This window comes from Liolophura sinensis, chromosome 8 (genome assembly GCF_032854445.1).
Source record: "Liolophura sinensis isolate JHLJ2023 chromosome 8, CUHK_Ljap_v2, whole genome shotgun sequence".
NCBI classification, from domain to species: domain Eukaryota; kingdom Metazoa; phylum Mollusca; class Polyplacophora; order Chitonida; family Chitonidae; genus Liolophura; species Liolophura sinensis.
In genome coordinates, this window is record NC_088302.1 from 4,336,296 (window position 1) to 4,353,893 (window position 17,598).

General features: G+C 40.8%; 3 non-coding genes across 3 annotated transcripts; all 3 read right to left on the bottom strand.

Moving 5' to 3' along the window:
- Positions 1–13,125: 13,125 nt before the first annotated feature.
- On the bottom strand, positions 13,126–13,197 carry Trnae-uuc (transfer RNA glutamic acid (anticodon UUC)). The gene has a single exon. It is a non-coding gene; the product is annotated as a tRNA-Glu (tRNA).
- Positions 13,198–14,530: 1,333 nt separating this feature from the next.
- Trnae-uuc (transfer RNA glutamic acid (anticodon UUC)) lies at positions 14,531–14,602 on the bottom strand. The gene has a single exon. It is a non-coding gene; the product is annotated as a tRNA-Glu (tRNA).
- A 2,747-nt stretch (positions 14,603–17,349) lies between these two features.
- Trnae-uuc (transfer RNA glutamic acid (anticodon UUC)) lies at positions 17,350–17,421 on the bottom strand. Its single transcript has one exon. It is a non-coding gene; the product is annotated as a tRNA-Glu (tRNA).
- Between the last annotated feature and the right edge of the window lie 177 nt (positions 17,422–17,598).

Here is a 17,598-nt window from a genome sequence, read left to right on the forward strand (position 1 = left end):
TGCATGTCCGTATGACCGACAGTATGGGCCCACCTGGTTGATCTGTGCATGAGCATAGGCACCTCTCAAGATCAGGTAAATCTCAGGTATCCTGGGTAAAATCAGTAGCAAACAATAACAACGCTTTTTTACTTCTTGTTTTTGATGACGATGAAATAATTTATTAATAGATTAAGACTTACATCCATATTGATCTTATTCAGATATTAAGTGCAAAGTTACGGCACCTGACGTGCATATATATCACAATACTAGCACAGTAACTAAGCTTCTTTCAGATCCGTTTTACAAAGTATAAATAGTAAACAGCCAGCACACAGCGGGGTGGGAGGGGGGGGGGGGAGCGCGCCAATGACTCGGGAGCCTCTCACCAATGCGGTCGCCGTGAGTTCAAGTGTATCCCATGCTATAGTCTGGCAGCAATCTGCGGATGGTCGAGTGTTTCCCCCAGTCTCTGCCAGGTTACCTTCCACCATGATGCTGACCGCCGTCGCATAATTCAAACATTCTTGAGTACGGCGTAAAGCACATACCAAGCCCACGTGACTCGAGTACCCTTAGCACATCCAACAACATTACGAGCACAGCATGAGGAAAACTGCATAATGGCGATAACATACAGGCACACAGGCTGACGGTGTCCATCTACACTGCTGAATATATTGATTAGGTTCTCTTCATTTACACCTGGGACCACCGTGGCTCAGTTGGTTAGCGCTCTAGCGCAGCGCAATGACCCAGGGGCCTCTCACCAATGCGGTCGACATGAGTTCAAGTCCAGCTCATGCTGGCTTCCTCTCCGGCCGTACGTGCTAAGGTCTGCAGCAGCCTTCGAACAGTCGCGGGTTTCAACAACCATAATGCTGGCCGAGGTCGACTAAGTGAAGTATTCCTGAGTACGGCGTAAAACACCAATCAAATAAATCATTTATACCTGGTACAGAATATAAATTAGCGTTTCTGAATTCTGCCAGAAAATACATGTTCGAATGATACAGTGGTGCAGTAGTCTTTATGTAACAAGTGATCCATCTTTAAACAGTGACTTATCAAGTTATATGATCCTGACATGGTTACTATTCACATAGAAAATCTGCGATGTTGAGCTTCAGTTATCCAAATTAAATTATGATTTGACCCTGGTAAACTCTTTCCATGCATGCATTCAAGCCCCATGACTGATATTCGGAGTATGTGAGTATGTGAGTGCTGTTCAAGGTCGAAAAATTAGTGCAATGTCACTGCAAAGCAAATCACAGTGAAAAAAGCAATGGATCAACACTGTTTGGTAGATGACCCTTTGCTGGTAAAAAAAATCCAACTGGTGGCAGCCTTTCTCACCATATACCTTCTCTATGCAAATGAGAAAAGAAGGAGACATACAAACACACAATAAAAAAATCACAAGAATTTCACTTATTTCAGCAAGATCATAAGACATACAATTCTTTTCAAACTGCATAAAAAATATCCATGTCTTTGTTACTACCCTCAAAAAACATAAGTACATGTATATTTTATAAATACACTCAGATCGCTATAGATTCTGTGTCTTCAACTCCTAAACATTAAAATCTACAATCTTGCATTTAAAAAGGTCGCCAGTTTGTCTGGTTTATCGTAGAAAACGGTTGCAAAATTTTAATTTTTTTTATATTAAAATTTATTCACCTACTGACATGTTTACAGTCATAGCAATACATTATTCAAAAAACATTCTGTGCAGCAGTCCAATTCATAAGAAAAATTTATCACAGGCTGATATATTGGCTGCATATTATTTCCGGTAATTTGACATTTACGTAAGCAAATAAATAAGTTTGCTGTTGATAACTTTACAGGACTCGTTGTTTTTACGCCATATTTATACATGAACCCGTGTTCTTACTATACCCTTGGCTGCAGAGACAATATAAGTCGCTATCTCTGTTTGCCTTCAAAAACTAACGTCGTTCCTAGCGCACTACAGCGAAAATTGTACAACAGTCACAATATACAAACAGCTTTGTCTTTATTTTGACATTCTCAAATATCTTGTGAATGAGGTGTTTTTTTATTAATGGGGGGGGGGGGGGTAAAACACTGGGACACTCGTTAATGTCAAGCTGAATCGTGTGACATTCCACATATAGATGTGTTTGTGTTCCGAGCCTTGACAAACACACAAGCGTCATCAGTGACTGCATTATGGCGCACAAGCTTCTCTTTAACCGGCAAGATGTCGTGAACCAACTTAAAACAAAAGTTTATTAAGTTATGGTCTAGATATTTGTAAAAAACAGTCTTCCATATGACCGGCCTCTCTAGCTGCGGCCGTTTCATAACAACGCGTGGGGCTTCAACGACTTTCTTGCTGGGGTAAATAACAGTAGGTAATGTCTGAGCCGTAGAAAATCCCCCCTAAGCATCGAGCAACTTGTAAAACTGTGGCACATACTCAGAATGCGGAATATTTGATGTACCAAAATCAGGTCTAACATTACGAAGTGATAACCCGATCCAGTAAATGGCAAAATATGTCCAATCAGCACAGAACCCGTGCAGCAATTTCAAAATGTGTTTATACCAAACACTTTAGTCTTGCAGCATATATTTTGAACATTAAGGCCACCAGCAGCAAACATGTTGCATACAACGGTTCTCTTCAATGACTCTGGTTTGTTGTTCCCTAAAAATATGTGAACACCTTGGTCACATTGAGTAATGCATTTAGGGAGCAAATAAGTGAGCAGTCTACCGCATTAATCAGCACAGACTTCCCTCTGAGCGTCAGAAACCTTTCTGTCCAAGAAGAAACGTTTTAAAAACATTTGTGAGCAGTTTCAGCTGTCTTGAGGCCTATGTTAGGAACATTACTAGCGTCTCATTTGTCTATAGGGAGTGTCGCGCTTTTCGACAAATTCAGTTTTTCCCCTGATACTTTACCGTAGTTTTTCGCTACTTTGGCAACATGCTCAACTGAACACTCTTCAGAACAATAACATTTGAATCGTCTGCAAAAGCAGACACCTGCGCCTGTCTGTCAGATCCAGGCATACATACATCCTTAACTGATAGCAAGAAATGCCTGGCGGGACAGTACATACAACAGAGGTGAAAGAGCACAGCCCTGACGGACCCCACGGAATAAGTCGAAGGAATCCATCCAATGGCCATTTACAATTACTCTGCTATATAAATTTATTTGTAAATTCTGTTTTTTTTTCGTCTGAAGGACTTTATGTATGAGGTGATACCGGGTTTTATTTTTTTTTTGCCCACTAATGGGATAACAGAGATTGTTCTATCTTGTTATCCAGATGCTGATCCGCACCGAATTGAATGGTGTAATTAGAGCTGCATTACCACAGGAATGGGTACGGGTAATTCGGGGAGATCAGACTGTGGATGTCACATTGGAGGCCCCCAAAAATCCTCGTGAAAGGGAAAGAGCTTCCAATATATGACCTAAAACGCCGTGACTTTTATTCTTTGTTAAAACAAAGAATTGCCAGTCTGCCTGCACCAGTTGGTTTCTGGGCGAGAATTTTCCCCAGTTATATTGTTTCTCACTTCAGATTTGTTCATGTGTGTGGCAAAAATCCTAATGCTGTGGAGCTTGATTTCAAGATATTACAGAACGTTATTTTCACAAAGGACAAACTGTATAAGTGTGGACTTGTAGATACTGATTTATGTGCCTTATGTAATGGGAAGTGAGTGAGTGAGTGAGTGAGTGAGTGCTTGGGGTTTAACGTCGTACTTAACAACTTTTCAGTCATATGACGACGAAGGAATCCATAGAGTGCATGTAATTTGCCTTCTTGTTGCAGGACGGATTTTCACTGCTCTTTTATTTAGTGCTGCTTCAATGAGACGCCTTACCGAAGGCAAGTAAGCCGCCCCTCCTGAGCCATTATACTGATTATCCTGAGCCATTATACTCAACCAGTCGTTGCACTATCCCCTTCATGCTTAACGCCAGCGAGGAGGTTATAACTTCCACTTTTAAGGTATTAGGGGCCTCCGTGGCTCAGTTGGTTAGTTGCTGTGAGTTCAAGTCCAGCTCATGCTGGCTTCCTCTCCGGCCGTACGTGTGAAGGTCTTTCAGTAACCTGCAGATGGTCGTGGGTTACCCCCGACCTCTGCCCGATTTCACACTTGCTTTTGTATTACAAATGTCTGAACACAATTCAACGATATGTAGCCAGGTTGTTAGGAGATCTCTTTCGTTCTGCCATTGTAAGCGTCTTGAACGAGCGGGGATTTGAGAAAGTATTCCTATTGGGATCAGCTGGGTTCAAGTATATTTTGTAATACAGTCTGCACGATAGCGAATCTAGCGGTGTTCAAATGACGGAAAAGCGTAATATACTATAATAAACCTGCTCATGCTCTTCTGGTTTTCAAAGCCATGCTATCTAACAATGTTAAAGTAGCTTTCTTGTATCTGGATAGAAAACCTGATTTGTTTCATAACAGGTTTGTTGTCGACAACCCGTATGTCAAGGTCACACCGGCTGGAAAGTTACGTCATAACAGGTTTGTTGTCGACAACCCGTATGTCAAGGTCACACCGGCTGGAAAGTTACGTCATAACAGCTTTGTTGTCGACAACCCGTATGTCAAGGTAACACCGGCTGGAAAGTTACGTCATAATAGCTTTGTTGTCGACAACCCGTATGTCAAGGTCACACCGGCAGGAAAGTGACAGCTAGATTTCGTGTAAGAGAGCGACAGGAGTACCCTGTGTGTGGTTGATGCTACTTTGTCAGTGCTGTATATCACTCTGTATGCTATCTTATTATGGACCCCTCTCTGTGATCATTTGTTTTAATCCTTTCATAAGTTAGCGTTATCGTGTGTCATGCATTTGATGAATAAATACATATCAAAAGGGAAAAAAGGGCTCCTGGCTTTCACCCTGGCGTCAAAGGTTCGATTTCAGGTATGGAAACACATGTTGTCGGGGGGAGTTGTTGCAGCATTTGAGATGTGCAGACTTGTTTCGTTATATATTATAACGATTCCTGATGAATTGCCTGTTGATACCATCGCAGCTGCTTTGAAGCCGTACGGAAACTGTGTCAGTGTTGTAAAACCCAAATTCTCGATGCTGGACTTAGCCCATGTGGGATCTAGAATTGGTATTTATGGATTTAGATGTCACCAGACACGTTACTTTTCTCACTTTATTAATTTTGGTGGAGAGTGTCGGAAATGTGACTAAAGGAACCGTAAGACAGCGGATTGTAAAGCAAAATGGTGCAACACTGAGTTCATGAGTGAGGGCGGTAAGACAGACGATGAAATGGAAGGACTCGACGACGTTGTTCCTGATGACGTCACGACCAATATAACTCAGATGGCGTCCAAACTGCAGTTTTGAAACAACGTAGATGCTGTTCTTGATCACTAAAATAAACGGGGTGTGCAAGTAAAGGTGCACGGTCAAAGTTCCCCTGCGCTAGCACAACAGAAGAAAGCAAAGTTGGAGGTATCGCAAACCACAGAAGATGGCAGTGACACGAACACGACTTCGTCAGATGATGTTCTTGATGGCGATTCGGCGGATACCACTGTTGGAATAACACCGACTCCATCATAGGATAGGGATTTCAGGTTAATGGAACATAGAAAACGGAAATGGGTCGCCTCCCATGCTTGAAGGTGGAGAGGAAAGGATTTATTGTACATTATAAGGATATTTTAGTGTTTCACTTCAGCTCAGAACAATGGGTATGTAGGGTTAATTTTTTCTACTTTCTATAACGGCTGCTCAAGATCCAATTCGTTTTGGTACCTTATATGTCGATGGTTTACGTGATGTGTATAAACAGGAACAAGTGAAAAAGTTTTTTTTTTATAACGGCATAGATGTTATATTAAACAAGAATCTCATTTTGCTCATTGCAAAAAATAAAACTAAAGGATTGAATATTCCGGGGGATTCGAGGTGGTCTTACGGCACTAATAAGAGTTGTGAGGTGGGTATTATTTTCCGATATTCTGTATATTGTGTAATACGCAAAGTAATTAGATGCCCATTTGGCCGTTATTTAGCAATGAAGGTGGAATTAAATAATACAGCACTAAAGCTTGTTTGTGTTTACGCCCACACTGTTGCAAAGGATAGGAAACAATTTATTGCCAGAATCGACGCACTTTCAGTATTAGGAGGGGGTTTTAATTTTGTTGATAACGAAGTACTGGATAAATCTGGGGGCAGTATGGATGCCAGTAATGACAGATTTGATGAAATGAATAAATCAAAAAAAAAGAATTTGGAATTTGCGATATTTTAAGCCCCATCCAGACTATCCAACATCTGTCAACTTTGGTTGACGCAACAAGAGTCAACTTGAAGTTGAGTCAACATTCTGAGCGGTGTTGAGTAGTCTTGACGGGTTCTTCAACTTCGTTCAACAACACTCAACACTATCCAACATTGCTGAATCTGAAATGTGCATGTGTATTTATGGTTAACAAGTTGAGTCAAGTTGGGTGAAAGTAGCCAATCAGCGTGCTTGTAAACATAACATGACCGTGGTAAGGCACTTGACCTGGGCAAAATGGCGGCACCAAAGCGAAAGAAAGAGACTGGTTCCACGAGACAGTTTCGTTGATACAGGAGAATGAAAAATAAAATGCCTGTACAACACTCTCTCTAATGATTGCCAGACAGGCACAAAAGAAAATCACTATGTCTCATGCATCGGAGAGAAAGATGGAAATTCCCCTCCAATTTATCGAAAGTTTGGTGGAAAAAAACACAGCTCAACACACGACAACAGTGTTGGACAATGTTTACCCGTCTGATTTGTAGTGTGGACGGGACACTCAAATTATCTCAACAGCCTACTGTTGAGTCAACAAAAGTTGAACGGTATTGGATTTTCTGGACGGGGCTTTAGGGAACCTGACACTGACAACAGATGTTAAGTCTGGTCGAGGGTAAAATTCCCAGTAGACTTAATAGATTTTATTTGCCACCTACAGTTAAAAACTGTGATATCGTCTGACATTTTTCATGTCCCAATTTCGGATCACTCTTGTGTGTATCTTAATATGTGTTTTAAGGATGTTATTAAGTGGGGCCCTTTCTATTGGAAATGTCTCTGTTCTTGTAGACGATGATTTGGGTGTAAAAATTCAAAATGTGTTTAATGCGGTATATGATAATTATGTTGATATGAATGAAGCCAATTCAATTGCTAGCTGGGACCAATTGAAAACAGATTGCAAACATGTCATCCACACACATTGTAGCACTGTTTCAGCTCAGAAAATAGGTCAGTCAGCGGATGTTATAAACGCTGCAGAGAATGACAATTTAAAGAAAGCAATAAATGCCCTATACAAGACAGCTCGTGATGAGGTAGTCATCAGAGGTAAGGCCGTGTACTTTTGATTTGGCGTGAAATTGACAGATCAGAAAAGAAGATGATTAAAAATATGAAATGTTACAAAGAGGGGTCTGTCATTCACCGAGATTACTGGCTGCATACGATGTTATTATAAGGCTCTGTATCGGTGAAAAAAGTAAATGACCGATACAGATTGTCAAGACGGGTTCTTAACCGGACTACCGGAATTGTTAAAAGATTTGAAAGATGTGTGTGAAGGCATGTTGACGGAAGACGAATTATTCTTTGCAGTAAAAACAACATGTGTAAATATCGTTCTCCCGGTGACGATGGTCTTCCGGCAAAGTTTTATGTCCAACTTGACTCATTTTAGGCTAGTTTCATATTCACGTTGTTAATTGTTGTTTTCGTTTCGGATCACGAACGTCATCCCAACTATTTGCTTTAATTACTCTTCTGTGTAAAGATCCGGACAATGCAGACAATATTAAAAATTGGAGACCAGTAAGCCTGTGGAATATTGACTACAAAATTGTCGCCAAAGCATTATGTAATCGGTTGAAATCTGTCATCGACGCCATTGTCGTAGAAAACCAAACTTGTGATATCATGGGTAGGGGTATATTTGACAGTTTACACTTGTTAAGCATTATGGTGGGTGGAAACCGGGAACAGCCCGGAGGAAATCCACTACCATCCGCAGGTTGCTGGAAGACCTTCCCACGTACGGCCGGAGAGGAAGCCAGCATGAGTTGGGCTTGAACTCACAGCGACCGCATTGTTGAGAGACTCCTGGGTCATTACGCTGCGCTAGCGCGCTAACCAACTCACAGCAACCGCATTGTTGAGAGACTCCTGGGCCTTTACGCTGCGCTTGGCCCCAGTACAATTTTGGCCTAGACTTCTGTATAAGGGTCAAAATGTTAATCACAGATATATGATTTAGATCAGAAGACACCGTTCTACTATTTACAACAATAAAAGGATTAAAAAACACTGGTTGACAGAGTATGATCCTTCCAGTGTTTACTTTTAGTGTATTTCTTTTAAAATATGTACATAACAATTAAGGACCGATATGACAGACAATATACACCAAATCCGAGAAAACAATAAACTGGTCACCACTGTCACCTTGCCACGTAATGCAAAACTCCTTTAATGCCATTTATTTACAACATACTTAACTTTTTTAACTTTTTCTTTCCAGTTTTTTCTCCTCACACAATTGTTTATTACGTCCCATACAGACACCCAATACAGTAATGCAGTCAACATTTACAGGTATACCTTCTATCGTGTCCGACACGGCCATCTCACCCACCAGGTGAACCTCAGATTTTTGTACATTTAGTTTTGCATTAGACGCCTTGTCATACATTTCCACACACTTTATCACATTTCAGATTGAGTTTGTATCCGATACAGTTAGAGTCGTATCGACCGCATGTTGACACAACAGAGAAGTTACACCCGTGTTTGATACATCAATGCCTCTAATTAACTGTGACGATCTTATTAAAGCACCTAATGCCTAAGCAGTTAAAACATACAAAAGGGATGAAATGGGACAAACCTTGCCTAATAGACTGTTCAATATAAAATATTTAGTAACAAAACCATTGCATTTTACAGCACTACGCACATCCATGTAGAAAATTTTTATCCCCAAAACCAAAACGTTTGGGAACTTGCAGAAGATGATCATGAGACACTCGATCAAAAGCTTTTTCCTGATCTAACTTAACGAAAAAGGCATTTACATTATCTTTCTCGACATAGAGCAAAACATCACGCAAACTACTGATCGTGTCAGCAATGTCACGGGATACAACAAGTCTGCCATTCATCAACTATAGAGGAAACAACCGTTTTAAGCCTATTGAACAAGACTCTAGAAATAAGTTTATAGTCTCCATTAAGAAGGCTAATATGACGCCAGTTTTTAATATGGTTTTGTACCCCTTTTGTTTGTACACAAGGGCGATGACTCCGCTTTTCATAGAATGAAACAGCTGTCCCTTCCGGAATACATAATAATACACACCAAAAAAATTGGACCAATTTCGTCCCAAAATGAGAATAGAATTCAACAGTAAAACCATCTCCGCCAGGACTTTTATTTCTGGCCTTACCCCGTAAAGCCTCCCGGAGCTCCTCCGCAGACAATTCTAAATCACACAAATCCCTGTCAATATCACTTAAAAGGTTATTAACATCATCTAGAACCTAACCAACAACTGTCTGGTCAATCTCGTCTTTCTTGAACCGTTGACCGGCCCGGATAGCACAGTTGGTAGAGCGTCCGCTTCGGACCGGTAGATCCAGGATCAATCCTTGGTCGAGTCACACCTAAGACTTTAAAAGAGGAAGTTGTAACTTCCTCGCTTGGCGTTCAGCATGAAGGGGATAGTGCAACGACTGGTTGACCCGTATCAGTATAATGGCTCGGGCGGGGCGGCTTACTTGCCTTCGGTAAGTCGTCTCAGTGATGCAGCACTAAATAAAAGAGCGTGGAAATCCGTCCTGCAACAAGGAGGCACATTACAGGTGCATGCACCCCAATGATTCCTTCGTCGTCATATGACTGAAAAAATTGTTGAGTACGACGTTAAACCCAAGCACTCACTCACTCACTCTTGAACCGTTGACTAAAAATTATACAATTCGCCTAAATGCTGTCCGAATCTGTAATACTACTACCATCTGAAGCAGTGAGCTCAGATATATTTTTTCCAGCCTGCCTATGTTTTTGTAACTCCAAGAACTACTTCATATTACCACCACTTTCGTGTACCCAAAGTGCTCTACTCCTAAGTAAAGCACCATTACAAACAATCTGCTCAAAATCGGCCAATTTATTTTGTAATAATAAGGCTTGCATCATAGCCTGGTACAATTGCAGTCCTTCGCTAATTTATTTTGCAGATCAAACAATTCATCATTTTTTTCCTGCCTCACCTTAGTACCTTACACTCTGGCTAACTGTTTTATTTTAGACTTTGTGTTATCCCACCAGACACTCCTTTTACTTTTAAACAGAGGGCACTCTAATTGATCTTCAAGTAATTGCGTAACCTTAGTGCAAAAACACCTCGTCCAACAGCAGGCTATTGTCAAAAACATGCATTCTTGGTACACGGTTAACCGTAATAAGATCTAGTCACAAATAAGCAAACTATGATCACTAAATGAGGTAAGGCTGTGATAAACAGATTTAACATTGGGCAGAATTCGCGCAGAAACAAAAGCAAAATTTATCCTGCTCTGTCTAAAATCTCCAGTCTTCGCCACGTAAAACTACATTTTTCCGGATTTCTCATTCTCCAGACATCTCTCAAATTACAATCATCTATTGGGTCTACCAAAACTTGCCGGTCTGTTACCATAACCTTAGTAGCCCTATCCATACACGATAAAACAGTTTTAAAAATCCCTAACAATGATTGTATTGTTCTGTGATAAGTAATTACGTAAGTTTTGAAAAAACAAAACTTTTTCAGCAATTCCATTTGGGGCATCAACATTTATAACATCAAAGATTTCACCATGAAAATTTAAAGACAATTTTATCACTCTAAAAAAATCATCATCATCCCTTTGAATACCAATAATCTTGTCCTCCAAAGCATTTGACACAATTATAGCCACCCCTTTATGTCCACCAGGACAATCCCTAGCATAAACATGATCATTAAATAGGACCTCGTGGTTCTGTACAAAATCATCGTCCCAGAAAGTTTCCTGCAGACAAAAAACATCACCCTTCATTCTGCTTAGGATATTACGTAACTTTTTAATCTTGGTGGCCACCTTGCAATTCAGGGACGATATAAGCACCATTATTAAATACAGGTAATAAATTATACTCACTTTGAACTTTAGTACACGGTGTAGATCTTGCCCTTGTCAGGTTTGGGACCGGGATGTAACGTCTCCTCCCGGCTAATATCCTTACTCTTATCATCGTCATTTGGTGCTTTATTTGAAGACCCACTCGCGTCCATTTTAATTTCCGAATCCCCCCCCCCCCCCTTCCCACCATCTCCACTATTTTCTGACAGTCTTTTGTCCCTCTTCGACACAACAACTTGACACCCGTCCCCCTCTCCAGGGTTAGTCTGGGTGGGCTTGGCACTTTCGCCAGCAGTCTGTGTTGTTTCCTCACCCGTCTCCCTTTCCATGCTCACACCGTCATTGATGTCCCCTACAGTCGTTGTTTGCTCCGTGTTGTTTTCCCGCTGGAAAATCCTGTGACATCTGAAGTCCGGACAGTGTTCGCACAAATGGTCACCAGACAGACACAATGAACACACTTTGATTTCGTTATTATGCACAACTTTAAAATATTCGTAATCATTGTCCGTTCGGAACTTCAGGGCATACGATAATGACTTCAATTCCAGGGGAAACAAAACCCTGAAATACCTAGTTCCATCCGCCACGCTTGTCCCTTTGTAAAATCGCTTCCTTATGTCAGAAATAAGATCTAAACCGAGTTCACTCAGTTTATCATGAATGGCACGGTCCTCAGTATAACTGGGCAAATGCATGAAAGACACCACAGGAGCTCTTCTTGTAAGTTCTGTACACACACAGTCCTTTGGTAATACCATTCTTAAAAATGTCACAAACTTTGTGGTCACAAACCGTGATTTCATGTTCCTCATTTCCTTTCAGTACACAAGGAAAAATGGTGTTGAGACCACAGAATGACTCTACTTCACAAATCACCTTCTCCACAGAAATCACCTCAATATCCAGGACTCCCACCCGCAAACTCAAGTCCCTCTGGTGTATCCTCTGCCAACGAGAAACATTACATCCCTGTCGGCTTTGAAATGATAAGGCCATGGCCAACACAGCCAGACCCCACAATAGCCTCAACAACAACACCTATAGGTCAAGTACAGCTCCGAAAAGCACGTCCTTCCTGCTCCGCTCCCGAAGCCAGAGTCTCTAAATTCTAACCACTACACCACATGGGATTGCCATTTAAAGACAAATTTTGCAAAATTACCAAACATTGTAACAAAAAGAAAACATTTGTTCTCATGCCCTTCGATTTAAAAAATTGCCATTCTGCATTTAATACTAACCTGTAGGTCTACCTCATTGCCGTCGAGCCCAATGGCTTTGACTACCCCAAAATCGCTTTAGTTTCTTGGCATATACATAAACAGTGTCTTCAACTCATAAATATCGAAATCTACAATTTGCATTCCAAAAGGTCGTCCATTTGTCCGTGAATCGGGGCTGCCTGGGGGAAAACCAGGAATCCTAACCACTAGACCACATCGGACAGCCGTTTAAACATGAGAAATTAGCGCAATGTCCCTACAAAGTGAATCACTGCGACAGATTTTTTTTTTTTTTTTTTTTTTTTTTGATTGGTGTTTTACGCCGTACTCAAGAATATTTCACTTATGCGACGGCGGCCAGCATTATGGTGGGTGGAAACCGGGCAGAGCCCGGCGGAAACCCACGACCATCCGCAGGTTGCTGGCATTGCGACAGAACAATGGGTTCAAACTGTTTGGTAGATGACACTTCAAAAAAAGTTCAACTGGTGGCAGCCTTTCTCACCATATACCTTCTCTATGCAAATGATAAACGTAGGAGACACACAAACAAACAATAAAAATTAACAAGAACGCCTTGCCTCTTCAATTAATAAACTGTAAAGTCTACAACATGCATTTCAAACGGTCGTCCATTTGTCCGCTATGTCGTAGGAGAATGTTACAAAATCACTCAAATTGTAACAAGAAAACTGTGGATCCCATGCCGGGAATCGAACCCGTCCCGCCTGGGTGAAAGCCAGGAATCCTAACCACTAGACCACATGGGATTTTTACACAAAGATGAGAAATTAGCGTAATGTCACTGCAAAGCAAATCACAGCGAAAGAGCAATGGGTTCACCCTGTTTGGTAGATGACGACGCTTCGCTTATAAAAAGGTTTAACTGGTGGCAACCTTTCTCACCATATACCCTCTCTGTGCAAGTGAAAAACGAAGGAGACACACAAACACACAGTAAAGAATAACAAGGACGCCTTGCATGTCTGCTATACACTTGTGGAAAATTTCATCCGTTATTTCAGCAAGATCATAGACCAGACAATTCTTTTCAAAGTGCATCAAAAAATATCCAAGTTTGTTACGACACTCAAAAGGAATGCCTTTTAATTTTTAAAAAATTGCCACACTGAATTTAATACTCATCGTTGCGTCTGCTTTATACCTGTGGAAGTTTAATCAGTTATTTCAGCAAGATCAGAGGTCAGACAATTCTTTTCAAAGTGCATCAAAAAATATGCAGGTTTGTTACGACACTCAAAAAGAATGGCTTTCGATTTTAAACATTGCCACATGGCATTTAATACTCACCTGTGGGTGTGCCTCATTACCGTCGAGCCCAGTGCTTTTGACTACCCCCAGATGGCTGCAGTTTCTTGACCTATTAATCAATCGTGTCTTCGATTAATAAACTGTAAAGTCTACAACTTGCAATTCAAACGGTAGATGACGACGCTTCGCTTGTAAAAAGGTTTAACTGGTGGCAACCTTTCTCACCATATACCTTCTCTGTGCAAATAAAAAACGAAGGAGACACACAAACACACAGTAAAGAATAACAAGGACGCTTTGCATGTCTGCTATACAATTGTTGAAAATTTCATCCGTTGTTTCAGCAAGATCATAGGTCAGACAATTTCTTTCAAAGTGCATCAAAACATATCCAGGTTTGTTACGACACTCAAAACGACTGATTTTTGATTTTTGAAAAATTGCCACACTGAATTTAATACTCATCGTTGCGTCTGCTTTATACCTGTGGAAGTTTGATCAGTTATTTCAGCAAGATCATAGGTCAGACAATTCTTTTCAAAGTGCATCAAAAATATGCAGGTCTGTTACGACACTCAAAAAGAATGGCTTTCGATTTTAAACTTTGTCATACCCCATTTAATACTCACCTGTGGGTGTGCCTCATTACCGTCGAGCCCAGTGCTTTTGACTACCCCCAGATGGCTGAAGGTTCTTGACCTATTAATCAATCGTGTCTTCAATTAATAAACTGTAAAGTCTACAACTTGCAATTCAAACGGTCGTTCATTTGTCCGCTATGTCGTAGGAGAAAGTTACAAAATCACTCAAATTGTAACAAGGAAACTGTGGTTCCCATGCCTTGAATCGAACCAGGGCCGCCTAGGTGAAAGCCAGGAATCCTAACCACTAGACCACATGGGATTTCTACGATAATGAGAAATTAGCGAAGTGTCACTGCAAAGCAAATCACAGGGAAAGAGCAATGGGTTCACCCTGTTTGGTAGATGACGACTCTTCGCTTGTAAAAAGGTTTAACTGGTGGCAACCTTTCTCACCATATACCTTCTCTGTGCAAATGAAAAACGAAGGAGACACACAAACACACAGTAAAGAATAACAAGGACGCCTTGCATGTCTGCTATACACTTGTTGAAAATTTCATCCGTTTTTTCAGCAAGATCATAGGTCAGACAATTCATTTCAAAGTGCATCAAAACATATCCAGGTTTATTACGACACTAAAAAAGAATGCATTTTAATTTTTGAAAAATTGCCACACTGAATTTAATACTCACCGTTGCGTCTGCTTTATACCTGTGGAAGTTTGATCAGTTATTTTAGCAAGATCAGAGGTCAGACAATTCTTTTCAAAGTGCATCAAAAAATATGCAGGTCTGTTACGACACTCAAAAAAAATGGCTTTCGATTTTAAACTTTTGTCATACCCCATTTAATACTCACCTGTGGGTGCCTCATTACCGTCGAGACCAGTGGTTTTCACTACCCCCAGATGGCTGCAGTTTCTTTACCTATTAATCAATCGTGTCTTCAATTAATAAACTGTGAAGTCTACAACTTGCAATTCAAACGGTCGTTCATTTGTCCGCTATGTCGTAGGAGAAAGTTACAAAATCACCGAAATTGTAACAAGAAACCTGTGGTTCCCATGCCGGGCCGCCTGGGTGAAAGCCAGGAATCCTAGCCACTAGACCACATGGGAGTTCTTCCCACAAATGAGAAATTAGCGTAATGTCACTGCAAGGCAAATCACAGCGAAAGAACAATGGGTTCACCATGTTTGGTAGATGACGACGCTTGGCTTGTAAAAAGGTTTAACTGGTGGCAACCTTTCTCACCATATACCTTCTCTGTGCAAATGAAAAACGAAGGAGACACACAAACACACAGTAAAGAATAACAAGGACGCCTTGCATGTCTGCTATACACTTGTGGAAAATTTCATCCGTTATTTCAGCAAGATATCATAGGTCAGACAATTTCTTTCAAAGTGCATCAAAACATATCCAGGTTTGTTACGACACTCAAAACGACTGATTTTTGATTTTTGAAAAATTGCCACACTCAATTTAATACTCACCGTTGCGCCGCTTTATACCTGTGGAAGTTTGATCAGTTATTTCAGCAAGATCATAGGTCAGACAATTCTTTTCAAAGTGCATCAAAAAATATGCAGGTCTGTTACGACACTCAAAAAGAATGGCTTTCGATTTTAAACTTTGTCATACCCCATTTAACACTCACCTGTGGGTGTGCCTCATTACCGTCGAGACCAGTGCTTTTGACCACCCCCAGATGGCTGCAGTTTCTTGACCTATTTATCAATCGTGTCTTCAATTAATAAACTGTAAAGTCTACAACTTGCAATTCAAACGGTCGTTCATTTGTCCGCTATGTCGTAGGAGAATGTTACAAAATCACTGAAATTCTAACAAGAAAACTGTGGTTCACATGCCGGAAATCGAACCAGGTCCGCCTTGGTGAAAGCCAGGAATCCTAACCACTAGACCACATGGGATTTCTTCACAAAATGAGAAATTAGCGTGATGTCACTGCAAAGCAAATCACAGCGAAAGAGCAATGGGTTCACCCTGTTTGGTAGATGACGACGCTTCGCTTATAAAAAGATTTACCTAGTGGCAACCTTTCTCACCATATACCTTCTCTGTGCAAATGAAAAACGAAGGAAACACACAAAAACACAGTAAAGAATAACAAGGACGCCTTGAATGTCTGCTATACACTTAATACTCACTTTTGGGTGTGCCTCATTACCGTCGAGACCAGTCCTTTTGACTACCCCCAGATGGCTGCAGTTTCTTGACCTATTAATCAATCGTGTCTTCAATTAATAAACTGTAAAGTCTATAACTTGCAATTCAAACGGTCGTTCATTTTTCTCCTATGTCGTAGGAGAAAGTTACAAAATCACTGAAATTGTAACAAGAAAACTGTGGTTCCCTCGAGACCAGTGCTTTTGCCGGATGACTAGATGACGACGCTTCGCTTATAAAAAGGTTTAACTGGTGGCAACCTTTCTCACCATATACCTTCTCTGTGCAAATGAAAAACGAAGGAGACTCACAAACACACAGTAAAGAATAACAAGGACGCCTTGCATGTCTGCTATACACTTGTGGAAAATTTCATCCGTTATTTCAGCAAGATTATACGTCAGACAATTTCTTTCAAAGTGCATCAAAACATATCCAGGTTTGTTACGACACTCAAAACGACTGATTTTTGATTTTTGAAAAATTGCCACACTGAATTTAATACTCATCGTTGCGTCTGCTATATACCTGTGGAAGTTTGATCAGTTATTTCAGCAAGATCATAGGTCAGACAATTCTTTTCAAAGTGCATCTAAAAATATGCAGGTCTGTTACGACACTCAAAAAAAATGGCTTTTGATTTTAAACTTTGTCATACCCCATTTAATACTCACCTGTGGGTGTGCCTCATTACCGTCGAGACCAGTGGTTTTGACTACCCCCAGATGGCTGCAGTTTCTTGACCTATTAATCAATCGTGTCTTCAATTAATAAACTGTAAAGTCTACAACTTGCAATTCAAACGGTCGTCCATTTGTCCGCTATGTCGTAGGAGAAAGTTACAAAATCACTTAAATTGTAACAAGAAAGCTGTGGGTCCCATGCCGGGAATCGAACACGGGCCGCCTGGGTGAAAGCCAGGAATCCTAACCACTAGACCACATGGGATTTTTACACAAAGATGAGAAATTAGCGTAATGTCACTGCAAAGCAAATCACAGCGAAAGAGCAATGGGTTCACCCTGTTTGCTTCGCTTGTAAAAAGGTTTAACTGGTGGCAACCTTTCTCACCATATACCTTCTCTGTGCAAATGAAAAACGAAGGAGACACACAAAAACACAGTA